The sequence below is a fragment of the Oryzias melastigma genome, unplaced genomic scaffold, assembly GCF_002922805.2.
Source record: "Oryzias melastigma strain HK-1 unplaced genomic scaffold, ASM292280v2 sc00280, whole genome shotgun sequence".
Lineage (NCBI taxonomy): Eukaryota > Metazoa > Chordata > Actinopteri > Beloniformes > Adrianichthyidae > Oryzias > Oryzias melastigma.
The window spans coordinates 279,939-292,134 of NW_023416903.1; the positions used below are offsets into that span (position 1 = coordinate 279,939).

The 12,196-nt window shown below is 43.9% G+C and overlaps 1 protein-coding gene and 1 long non-coding RNA gene across 2 annotated transcripts in view; both read left to right on the plus strand.

Moving 5' to 3' along the window:
* The first annotated feature begins 9,712 nt into the window (after positions 1-9,712).
* On the plus strand, positions 9,713-10,919 carry LOC112139345. Its single transcript, XR_002917973.2, has 3 exons — positions 9,713-9,888; positions 9,982-10,123; positions 10,385-10,919. It is a non-coding gene; the product is annotated as an uncharacterized LOC112139345 (long non-coding RNA).
* A 664-nt stretch (positions 10,920-11,583) lies between these two features.
* Positions 11,584-12,196, plus strand: part of cmtm6 (CKLF-like MARVEL transmembrane domain containing 6) — a 12,343-nt gene continuing 11,730 nt past the window's right edge. Inside the window, exon 1 of the mRNA XM_024262130.2 lies at positions 11,584-11,720. The gene's annotated coding sequence lies outside the window, so the exon portion shown is untranslated. The remainder of the gene's footprint in view (positions 11,721-12,196) is intronic.

Below are 12,196 nucleotides of genomic sequence, written 5' to 3' on the forward strand. Positions count from 1 at the left end.
TTGCAACTACCAGTGCTAACACAGCTAATGCTGCTAACGTGGCTAAAGCAGCTATTTCTACTAACGCTGCTAACGCGGCTAATGCTGCGATTGCAGCTAATGTTGCTAACGTTGCTAACGCTACTATTGCGACTTACGCTGCTAATGTAACTAACGCTGCTCACGCGGCTAACGCGGCTCACGCGGCTCACGCGGCTAACGCTGCTAACGCTAACATGCAGCGTGTCACTAACAAGTCGGACTGACGTACCAACGTTTCTTAAACTGAGCTCAAATTCTTCCACTCCCTTTGAAGGGAAGTGGTGTCCGTTTTTTTGAGAGTCGACTGAAGCCACTTTGGGTTCTGAATCCTCCGCCGGTAAGGCGAGCCGTGTCGTGCTGCAGGTAAGAAGTGCTTCTCTTCTGGTGGGTGTGCTCTTATGCACACAACTTTACATTTAGTAGTAGTTCACTTCCAGCTTATCCCCACAGCGTAACAGCACCCACTGTTTCGCATCAGTGATTTGGCAGAGTTTTTACGCCGGATGCCCTTCCTGACACAACCCTGTACTTGAGGGGCACAGGGACCCAGTTAGGCAGCAGCATCAAGGGTTTAAGGACCCAATCTGGGTGGGGATCAGTGGACAACCCTGGAATCGAACCCAGGGCTCCTGAGTGTCAGCCCTTGACCTAGCCCACTGAGCCACCCAGCCGCTACAAAACGTTTACATTTAAATGTAAGTTATTACGTTTTGTTTTAGCATGACTTTTTGAAATTAAAAACAAATGTTATTGTGTTTTTTCTGAGTGCTGTCAGCCCCGCCTTAATGCAGCTGACTGTCGGGTATCGATGACATCATCGAGTGGAAGTAACGTCTGACAGTATTTTTCCATAACTCTCCGTTCGGAGGCTAAATGTAGGGAAGAGTTCTTATTCGTCCTCAGACTCTGGACTCACTGAATGTGAATATTATATGACATCACTTCTAAAACAGACCCTCCATTAGTCGTGTTTCCATGTCACAAATGAACAAACCTTCTAGAAATGGCGGTAAAACACAATCTCCCAATTTTCCTTTAAATCGTGACTATGCGAATGAACACAAACCAACTCATGAAAACTCCTTCAAAAACAACAATGAACAATAATTACAGCAGATCCATTGATGTTTCTGCCACAGCTCTAGTGCTCATCATCATCCATCAAAGGAGACGCCGGCGTGTTTCTCAGCCCGTGAACCGGCGAGCTACGTGGGAGCGGCTACGGGTGAAGGGATTCTGGGAAATGGTGGGTGGTGATTCTACAGAGGAGCCGCATGACACGCTCAAGTTTTGCTGAGCTGTGATGCTGGTGGACCTGTGTGGTTCTCGGCTAACCGTGGTGTCCGGTCGTTGGTCACATGACTCATTTGATTTGTCAAAAGCGTTTCCGTTGCAGTTTTGTCTTTGGTTTTAGTTGGAGGCTGCAGACGAGAACCACTGGAAGATGTTTGAGCAGAATCCCAAACGAGTGTTGAACTGAACTTCTACCAACATGAGCGTAACAAACGCTCTGACATCATCGCCTGTGAGAAGCTGTGAACGTGTCTGAGCTGCAGCGCCCCTACAGGCCTGGAGTAGAACACCTGCAGCGTCCACAGAGTCAGAGCTCAGCAGCCTCTGTGGACGCCGCCGTCTCTGGATGGACGTGAACCTGCAGGTTTCAGACGGATGCTCCATCATCTCAACCAGCGGCGGTACTGGGACAGGAAGTGGCAACGACCTCCGACATTTTACCTCAGAGGAAGAACCTCCTCCATCAGACGAGGGTTCTGCTCCACTAACATCACCTGAGCCTTCAGACTCGTTCACAGGACCCCGACGTGACCCCAGAGTAAAGCAGCGTTTCAGTTCTGACCCACCTCCATCCACTGACCGTGGGACTGCATGTTCAGAACCACGCACGGGTCCGGTTTGGACAGCGCGTCCCGGTCCGAGATCCCCTTGCAGGTGAGTCTCAGCTCCACTTTGGTGAGACACGGACTGCTGAACAGGCCCAGAGAGTTGGCGGCCGACTCGTAGATGTCACTCATGGTGGAGGCGGGGCAGGAAGTCTGCAGAGAGGAGGAGCTTCAGAGGAAGTAGCAGCAGGTTTATCACAGAAAAGAACCAAAACGACACAAATCTGATTTAAAAATGTTATGAAACACTAAACTCCAAACATGTTAGTAGCTGAACTGAACTGAGGTCGGCTCACAGAGCGGTTCCAGATCAGGGTTCAGAGGTCACTGTGCACCAATGATTCGGTTTCTGGTGTCACATATGTAACCCCTCCCCCGCACGCTTTTAATGTAAAACATAAAACTCAGGTTTACTTTTCTGTGAAAACAGGCTCTTCCTTCATCTATTAGTAGATGATAAACCAATGAGGGGCTGCACGGTGGTGCAGTGGTTAGCGCTCTCGCCTCACAGCGAGAAGGCCCCGGTTCGACTCCCGGCTGGGACCTTTCTGTGTGGAGTTTGCATGTTCTCCCCGTGCATGCGTGGGTTTTCACCGGGGACTCCGGCTTCCTCCCACCGTCCAAAAACATGCTTCATAGGTTCATTGGTGACTCTAAATTGCCCCTAGGTGTGAATGTGAGAGTGGATGTGTGTGTGATTGAGGCCCTGAGACAGACTGGAGACCTGTCCAGGGTGTACCCCGCCTTCGCCCTTCAGTAGCCGGGATAGGCTCCGGTGCCCCGCAACCCCGGAAGGGAAGAAGCGGTCTGGAAGATGAATGAATGAATAAACCAATGAGAGGAGGTCACACTGCCACCTGCTGGATGGGAGGAAAACAGCGGTGATTGTGGACGATGGTGGACATCACTCACAAACTGCCTGTAGTGAGAAGGAACCATTGACTGTATGTGACAACTGGACTGAGTGACATTATCCATAGAAAGGGTTTATTACGGCTCCAACCAAATCAAGACAATTCAGTCACCTTTTTTGTGATATGGATGCGGCCATGTTGGAGCCAGATGTCATCGGTAAGCAGTGATTGGTCCAAATGGATCTGGGTCAAAGTTTCTATGGAAACCATTCTCACCAATCAGGAGTCAGTTTTTTGGAAGGCCACACCCCTTCCACTGAAAGTGGAGAATCTGTCAATCAAAAGTTGGTCGTGGAGGCTGGCAGGCTCCGCCTACTTTTATTGAGGCATCTGATTGGTCAGTTTATAACTTGAACTACAGAAAAAATATCTTTAAAAAAGAGGATTAAAGATGGTAAAAGAATCAGAATGACTGATAACTGCTGGTTGTTTCTACATAGAAGTCTACGGGATTTTGGCTTCTTGGAGCCAGCAGGTACTTCCTGTTTGGATACCAGGGGGATGTTTGGAGTGTTGGTGAATGACATCATCACATCAGCACAGAACCAATGAAACACTGTTGGAGAAACATTAAGAGTCTTCAGACTTTTGGATAAAGAAAACGTGAAAGTTGCTTCTTTTCTGTCAATAACTGAAATGAATTTGAACAAATTTAAGAAGCATTTATTGAAAATCGTATCCAGACTTTTTCTTTCCACTGATTTGGGTTTTAAAACCAAAACAAACCATTTCCTCAGTTTTATTTTGAAGGTGAGATCAAAGGAATCTGTCCAAAAGGTTTTCATTTCCTGTTTTTTGGAGCTGGTCTTTCTGATCAGATCTGGACCGGACCAGACCGGATGGATGGATGGATCGGTCCGTCCTTCTGCTCTTTGCTGATCCCGACCTGCTCTCTCTGATCGCTCAGGTCCGATGTTGGTTCTGTCCGGTTCAGTGAAGGTTGTGTGTTTTTTGATCTGGTTCCTTTAGAAGGTCACGATTTTCTTGTTGGTCATCTCAGATCCGGTTCTGATCCTGATCCTGGAGACAGACAGACTCGGGTCCAGAGGATTTCCATCCTATAATTGCTCTGAAACGTCCCCGGCTGTCGGGGGAGGGGGATCATTTCACGACCCGGCGTTTACCTGGTTAAACACGTCTGACTGCGTCTGGTGAAACATCTCCGGTTCCGCCCACGGACTCCAGCGTGCAGGAGAACCACAGGTGCTGTTGGACTGAGGTTTTCAGGTTTGATCTTCAGAACCAAATATGGAACCAGAGATGAAGATTCTGATGCAAGTTTCAGATTCTGTGAGGACTTTGGAGCCACGGTTCTGACCGGGTCCAAACACTCAGGTGGTGACCTCCTGACCCAGAGGATCCATGAAGGACCCTCCCCCCTTCACGGAGCTGTGCTCCTCCGAGGGGGAATGAATAAAGAGGCGGAGCTTAGCAAATAGACCAGACCTGTCTGCTCAGCAGCACCCCCTGCTGGGGAAACTTTGTTCCCACATTTCTTCAAGTCATTTGATTTGTTTGAAGATATTTGGAGTTCACAGAAGACAGAATTCTGGGTAATAACGTCACGGTTCACATGGGTGATGTCTGATGGTCTCCATGACGACGAGCAGCTTTTGAAGCGTCTGCAGGATCCGGTTTCACAGGAAGCAGCAGAAGATGTTCAGATTATGAAACCATCAGAGAAACTGTTGGGATGTGAAATGAGAGCAGAAACATCTACTTTCATCTGAAGATAAGAAAGAGATTTAAATGATTTTTTAAATTGATGTTTTGTTTTTGTCAATAAAGACATAAAAACATGTTTTAGTGTCCAAAATTAGGATGTTCAAAGTCCTTGGAAGATTCTTAATTTCAAATCATTAAATGGTTGAATTTTAGTTTTTAATCAGGAATTAAACTCAAAGAAATGATTGGTTGTTGAGGGGCCTGAAGATCTTTGCTTTGGCGTCAGTTTGGCGCTCTTAAGTTATTGGACGCCCGTCTCCAGCTTAAGAGCGCCAAACTGACAAAAAATAAATCTTAAATGTTTATTGTTGAAGGTTCTGATTTAAATCTCCATCCGTCCATCCCTTTGGGGTTGCTGGAGCCTATCCTTGCTCCAAATCGCCGGTCCCCAATAACTTTTTACATCAGTCTGAATCCATCAGGCTCCGCCTCCTCGTTTTCCCGCCACAGAACCCTTTGAGGATCCGGAGGAGCAGAGGTCCACTTCACAACTTCGTCCACGTGAAGCGGCGGCGTCTCCGTCGTCTGACTGAGGCCGCCGTCTCCTCTCACCAGCTTCTCTCTCCTCTCTTTGCCGCCGTCAGAGGCGTCGACTTCAGCTGCACTAATAAGCGAGCATCTCGCCGTCGGTTACGAGGCGCTCTCTAATCCAGAAGGCAGACTCTGCAGCACTTAAGCAGAAATGAAATTATGAGGAGAGTGCGTGAGATGGGCAGGCGTCCTCTCTGAGCAGATATAATGAGGTTATCATATCACAGATCGCTCCTCTGCTCAGTAACTCCTCACGTTTCCTCTTCTGGCTCTTAATGAGCTGCAGATCCACCGCTGTCAGGAGGAACTTTCACACTCCAGAAAACGGAGCGTCCCTCTTCCAGGATTCGCCTGCAGCACCGCTGGATTCCTTTTCCCGCCTTTTTGAGAACCTCCAAACATCTCCTGATGCTTTATCCAGAAATTCTCAAATGTTTCCCACATTTCTGACGTGGCTCAGTCTCACGTCCTCCAGACGACCTCCAGTCGCTTCAGCTGCTCTCGTCCAAACACTCAGTTAGGAAAACTAGCGGGAAATCGATTTGGTCACGATATACCACGACAGCATCTTCTGTTTTCCACGTAAACCTCCAACCACTAGATGGCAGCACTGAACACTGAGCCTCTTTGAGCAGCTCTACACCAAAACAACCAGATCTCACATTGAACGTGCTGGTCCATGTGAAACGTTCAGCCTCACGGTTTTTGAAATGACCTCCACATGTAACACCAGTCCTGTTTGAGGGTTTTCTAGTTGTTGCCACTGAAGTGCACCTGTTGTTAATTCATGAACACCAATACAGCTGAAATTGATTAACGAGGCCCTCAGCTGATTAACCAACCAGAAGATTATCAGACAGGTTTAATTTAATTCATGCCAGGCCCAGTAAAAAAGTGTTTAATTTTTGTGAGCAGTGTAATAAATAGAACAAAAATTCAAATGTTCAAAAAAGAAAAAAGCATTTTTTTCCAAAAAGAAAAAGAAAGATTTAAAGTAGTAAAGTGTAGTAAATTAAGGACGTTTTTAACACAGGAGTCAATGAGGAATTGCTCATTCTGAGCACCAGCCTCTCTGGTCAGTTGTGGTACTGCAACATTTTGTTACTTCCTGGTTGGCCTCATGCCCCGCCCACTAGAGTTACCGCTTGGATTTAGCTCATAAATAGCATGCAGTACCTTCTGTTTCCTGCAGATGGTGATATGGTTTAATCTCCCCAACAAACCAGCAATCGTGAAGCAGAAAGATGTGGAGTTGTTGTGCATAATCACAAAGTAAAGAGTAACAGTAAGTGTAGGAGTACAAATATTCAATCAAAAATGTACCTGAGTAGAGAGTAAAAGCTGCTTATAATTTTGATACTCAGTACAAGTACAAAGTATTCAAAAAAGTACTTAAGTAAAGCAAAAAAGTCCATTTATTCAAGTACTTTACACCACTGGGAGAGACACGGACTACTTTACTTTGATTTCTTCTTTAACTGAAAAAATATTTTGCTCAGAGAATATTCCCTTAATATACAAATATTTCTTAATTTACCAAAATAAAAGCAGCATGAATTTGCTGGTGTGGATCCAGTTGGAAGGCTTGATGTTGAGATCCTTAAATAAAATCAATTTTACCTTTTTATTACAGTGAAAGACGTATTCATATTCAGGATTGAGTTTTTATGTCTTAGAAAAGTGGAAAATTGTTCTGGTTCAGTCCTGGGACGGATCATGATACGGATCATGATACGGATCATGATACGGATCACGATACGTTATCAGATACGGATCATGATACGGATCATGATACGGATCATGATACGGATCATGATACGGATCACGATACGTTATCAGATACGGATCATGATACGTATCATGATATGTATCATGATCCGTACATGATACGGATCTGATAACGTATCTGATACGTATCGTATCAACAGACTGCTGTTCACACACGCCTGAACAGTCCAGTTCTCCTCAGCAGGTCTGTGGGATTCTGCAGAACCTTCTGAACATCAGAACACTACTCGTGTTTAACCCTTTAACTCCTCAGATGTCACTGGTGACGCCGACACTGTTTGACACACGATAACTCTTCTGCCGATAGCGAACCAACAGAATCCCCTGGAATTCCCTAGACGGTAGAAATGCTACGAGAGGTCAAAGAACATCGACACAGATCCATCTCTGCTGTTGAAGAGATTTCCTTTCTTCTCGCCGTTTTTCTGCAGCCCTCAAAACTTTCCTGACAGTATCAAGATTCTCCCAGATGGAACGCCGAACGCTGGGATGTTTCTGGAGTTCCTTCCTCACACCTCCTCCGCGTTCATCTGAACGGACTTCCTCCTCCAAAATGATCTTCATCTTCTCTTCTGAGCTGTAACCTCAGAGTTTTCATCTGGACCAGAGGTCTTTGGTCTCAGACCTTCAGCAGAGGATTTTTAAACAGAGCGATCTGTTAGCAAACTCCAGTCAAACCAGGAAGCGCGGAACGCTGCAGTTCCGACCACTCCTTGGAACGACCACCTTCCAAGTAGGTTTTCCAAATTCCTGTTTTTTTTTTCTTTTTCCTGTTTTTCCAAAAACATTTTCAAAATTTACAGAAATCTCAACACATTTTCATAGAATTTTTCAATATTTTTATTTTATAAAAAAACTGCTCCCAGATTTGGTATCATCTGAAAACATTTGGAAACTTTGACTTTTGTATGCTGCTCGACTTAAACTTCAGCAGAGTTTGTTTGTTTGTTTGTTTGTTTGTTTGTTTGTTTGTTTGTTTTGAGTTCCTGTTTTCTCTTTTAAGTCTTCCTGTTTGGTTGTTCTTTCTGTTCCGTAACTCCTCAAACTCTCACAGACTCAGACTTTCAGGACCAAACCCGGATTCGTGCGCTGAGACGCTCAGAAATCCTCCAGGAAGAAATCCAGCAAATCAGGAAACTCCACATCATTTCCCAAAGCTTTTTTCCTCATTTTAAAGAAGATCCCAAACATTCTTACAGTTTTCCTAAAGACTCTCTAGAGATGTTCCCACTTCAATGAAACATCAAAATTATATTCACAAATTTTTCCCAACATCATTGTGACTCCATTTCTAAAGAAAAAAAACAAATATTCTCCGTATTCCCGCCTTCATCCGGATCTGATCGGATCTGAAAATCTTCCAGAAAATCTTCCAGAAAACCTCAACATCCCGTCAATCCCAGCAAAACCTCATTTCAGCTCAAAACTGAAACATAAAACGTTTTGTTTCTCCACCTTTCAGTCAGATCTTCTTTTCCTGAAATGTTTCTCAGCATTGACTCACTTTTCCCCCTTTAAACAGAAAAACAACATTTTTGTCTTTTTCCTGAATTTTTCTAAAATCTTGTGGATTTTTCTTCATTTTTAAAATATGATCATAGAAATGTTTTCAGAAACATTTGTACTTTTCCAAGTGAACTCAGTTTTTATGGTTCTTTTTTGTCTCAAAGTTTTCTTTTAGTGTGAACTAGTTTTTCTTCCAGCATTTGATCCAGATCTCATCCCAGCAGGATTCTAGAAAAGTTTTCAAGATCAAATTTTCTCTGCAGGAAACATGAGAAAATTCCTCAGCAGAAAAACGAAAAACTTTTTCACATTTCATAAAATGTTTTCAAAGATTTTCCTTGATTTGCCAGAATATTTGATCTTTTCCAAACCGGATCAATAGAACCGGATCCATTCTCTGTTCTTCTGAAGGTTCTCTGCCTCATTCTCGTTCCTCCCTGAAGATCCATGTTTGGTGGATTATTTATCTCCATGTTTCGCATCAGCAGAAGCCTTGAGAGGATTGCAGCTCTAACATGCGCAGACGCAGCAGAAGCTTTGGCTGCGCAGCTGGATCAGAGCTGCAGCCGGCTGCAGCTCTGATCCAGCTGCATCCATCATGACTCTGGAGATGATTCAACCGGACTTCTGAGGTGAGCGCTTCAGGTGCTGAAGCTGCAGGAAACTCCTCCTGGAGTGAGAAGCGTCTCAGTTTCAGCTTCAGAAATCAAATCAGGTCCAGAAAGAAGCGCAGAAGCTTCAGCTCTGAAGCCGCAGAAGCTTCAGCTCCTCAGTCAGACAGGAGGAGGGAAACCTTCATCGTGAAGAGGAAGCAGGTTTTACCTTTTCAGAAGAAGAATCCGCTCCAGAGGAAGACAAACATCCAAAAGTTTCCTGTTTCAGCCCGCGCGCGCTGAGCTGAGGTCCGCGCCGCGCAGCTTCATCCTCCTCCTCTTCCTCCTGCGGCTGCTCCTCAGCATCTCCGGGCTCCGGCTGACTCCGCGCGCTTTATACGGGGAGCCTGTCTATCGCGGAGGGGGGAGAGGAGGATCCCAGCGGACTGCCACGCCCCCTGCAGGCCGCGCGCCGGTACTGCAGCCTCGCGGAGTCTGATGGAGATGAAGATGAAGATGAAGATGGAGATGAAGATGGAGATGTAGATGAAGATGAAGATGGAGATGAAGATGAAGATGAAAATGAAGATGAAGATGAAGATGGAGATGAAGATGAAGATGGAGATGAAGATGGAGATGAAGATGAAGATGAAAATGAAGATGAAGATGAAGATGTAGATGAAGATGAAGATGGAGATGAAGATGGAGATGAAGATGAAGATGAAGATGAAGATGAAGATGAAGATGGAGATGAAGATGAAGATGAAGATGGAGATGAAGATGAAGATGAAGATGGAGATGTAGATGAAGATGGAGATGAAGATGAAGATGAAGAAAACCCCGTTAGTCTGATTTCACTCAGAAACATTCGTGTCTCCTCTTCTGTTTTCTGCATTACAGTCAAACTTTAAGGTATAAAAAACTCCATGACTCTGACCCTCAGGCACCGTCACCATGACAACCACTTTCTGTGAAATTAGCTGGATTGTTTTATTTATTTATTAGTTTGTTTGTGGAGGAGTAAATGGTCCCTGGAGTCTGCTGAATGGAGAAGAGGACTGCTGATGAACACTGACCAACCTGTGGATGAACATCTGAGGAGAGAACAGACCATAATAGTCTGGTCAGAGGATGCTGGTCTCCTCAGGTGAGCCCTGCTTGCTCCTTTGCTGTAGAAGTTCATGTTCTGTGATCAATCTGCCGTTTCCACCTCCATCATTTCTGCTCTCGCTCTCTCGTTACTGACAAAAGTGAAACTGGATCAATTCATCAAAATGTTGTAATTAGTTACATACAAAAATATATTTTTAGTTGAGTAAACCATCAACTCAAAGATTTAATTTGATGAAAACGAATAATCTTAAATGTAACAAATTACTATTTTTTTGTTAAATTTCACTTTTTACAGTGTAGGAACACGTCCAGAGATCCAGTGGATCCAGGAGGAATCATGTGACCTCCATGTTTATCAAATCCGGAGGCTTTGACCCCTGAACACCATCAGAGAGGCATGATTTCTTTTTTCAGTCTGGTCATGTGACTGAGAGCTTTGATTCCACTCGTCTGCAGTCTGCGCTCTTATCTGGTTCTGTTTCTCTAAAACTTTAAATGTTGGAGTTTGTTACACTTCTTTTGTAAGCCTACAAACTGACCCAGCCCCCCATCAGAGAAGAAAACCGCTATGTGGCCCTCACAAGAAAAGCTTGGGGGACCCCAGATCAGATCTGATCAGATGATCAGATCGTGGGATTTTGTCACCTAAACTGCATTTCCAAAGTTTTTAAAAACATCTTCAATCCCGCTGTGTCCATCTGCTCCTGTTTTTACAGGAGCTGGACGTTCTTCAGGTGAGCCACAGGTGTCCTCTGGTCCTTAGGAGGGTTCTGACTAAACACCTGAGTTTCAGAGTAAAAGACTCAACTGTCAACAAGCTGCCAGTGATGCTCTTCCCTGTTGTTAGTTTAATTTAATCTTTATTTAACCAGATAAAAACCCTCTGTTATCAAGGTTATCTGACCACGAACAGTCAAACTGTAAAGATATGAATAAATCCAATAAAATATAGAAATGTAAAAGTAAAAAAACCCTCAGATAAATAAGTGTGGAACAGAAGAGCAAAGTTTCAAACATGAACCCGTTTGAAATGTCTCACGATTTACCCTCTTTTGGTTTTTAACTAAGAGCCACAACATAAATCTGTCAGAAAAACATGAAAAAATCTAATGTTCTGCATGCTGAAGAATTGAATGTAAATATGCAGAAAACAAATGCTTTTATTGTGAAAAATGTTGGCATATTTTCATTTGTTTAATTATTGTTTTAGTAAGTATTATTTATTATCATTTATTATTACTGTAATGAGTATTTCTGTTTGCACTGAGGGATGAGAGGAAAGACTTCCTGTGCTGAGTATCGTGTCGGTTCAGGGTAGAAGCTGACTTACTTCAGTGAATCTGAGTGAAAATGTGTTGAATATTTCCGCTTTGACAACATCAGGATCAGCAAATTAATTTAAGTGCAACAAAACGCTCCAATATCGATTAAAATGAGATCGACAGGAAACTTTCAGACCGACCTGAGACTTTTAATTTGAAAATAAAACAGGAAGTTGTGTTGCTTACGTCACAGCTCCTCATAAAAGTTGTCGAACGCGGAAGTGGAGCAGAAATCGTCCGAAAGAAAGCGGAAGTTTAGAGTCAAACTCGGTTCGGACCTCGTTCTCGTCGCTGGAACTGAAGGAAACTGTGAGTTTATTTGTTTGTTTGTTTCGTTCAGATTTATACAAACATTTATGGTAAATAATCTGTTTATCTTTGGGGGTTTTTAAGTGCGCGTGCGGGGGTGAACGAACCGCGTGCGCAGCTGTTTGTATTTTCTTAGAGGTTTATTTTTACAAAGTTAAGTCATCTTATAAAAACGTATTTTTTGACTCTCGGATTCCGCCCTTTAGGTTTTGTTTTTACCTCCAAATCCTCGCAGTTTCCAATAGGAGTGGGCGGAGCCTCACACCGGAAAGTTTGGGAAAGACCCAAACAAACGTTACAACCGTAAGACTGTTCTGTCCGAGTCAAACAGGTTTAATCTGAGTCAGGGAAAGACTTTATTGATTATTTTTATTTATTGATCAGATTCTGGTTTTTGTTTATTTCTAGTTGAAAATACCATGAATGATATTTTCCTCACACAGCTGCAGCTCATCTACTGACTGCAGTTATTAGTC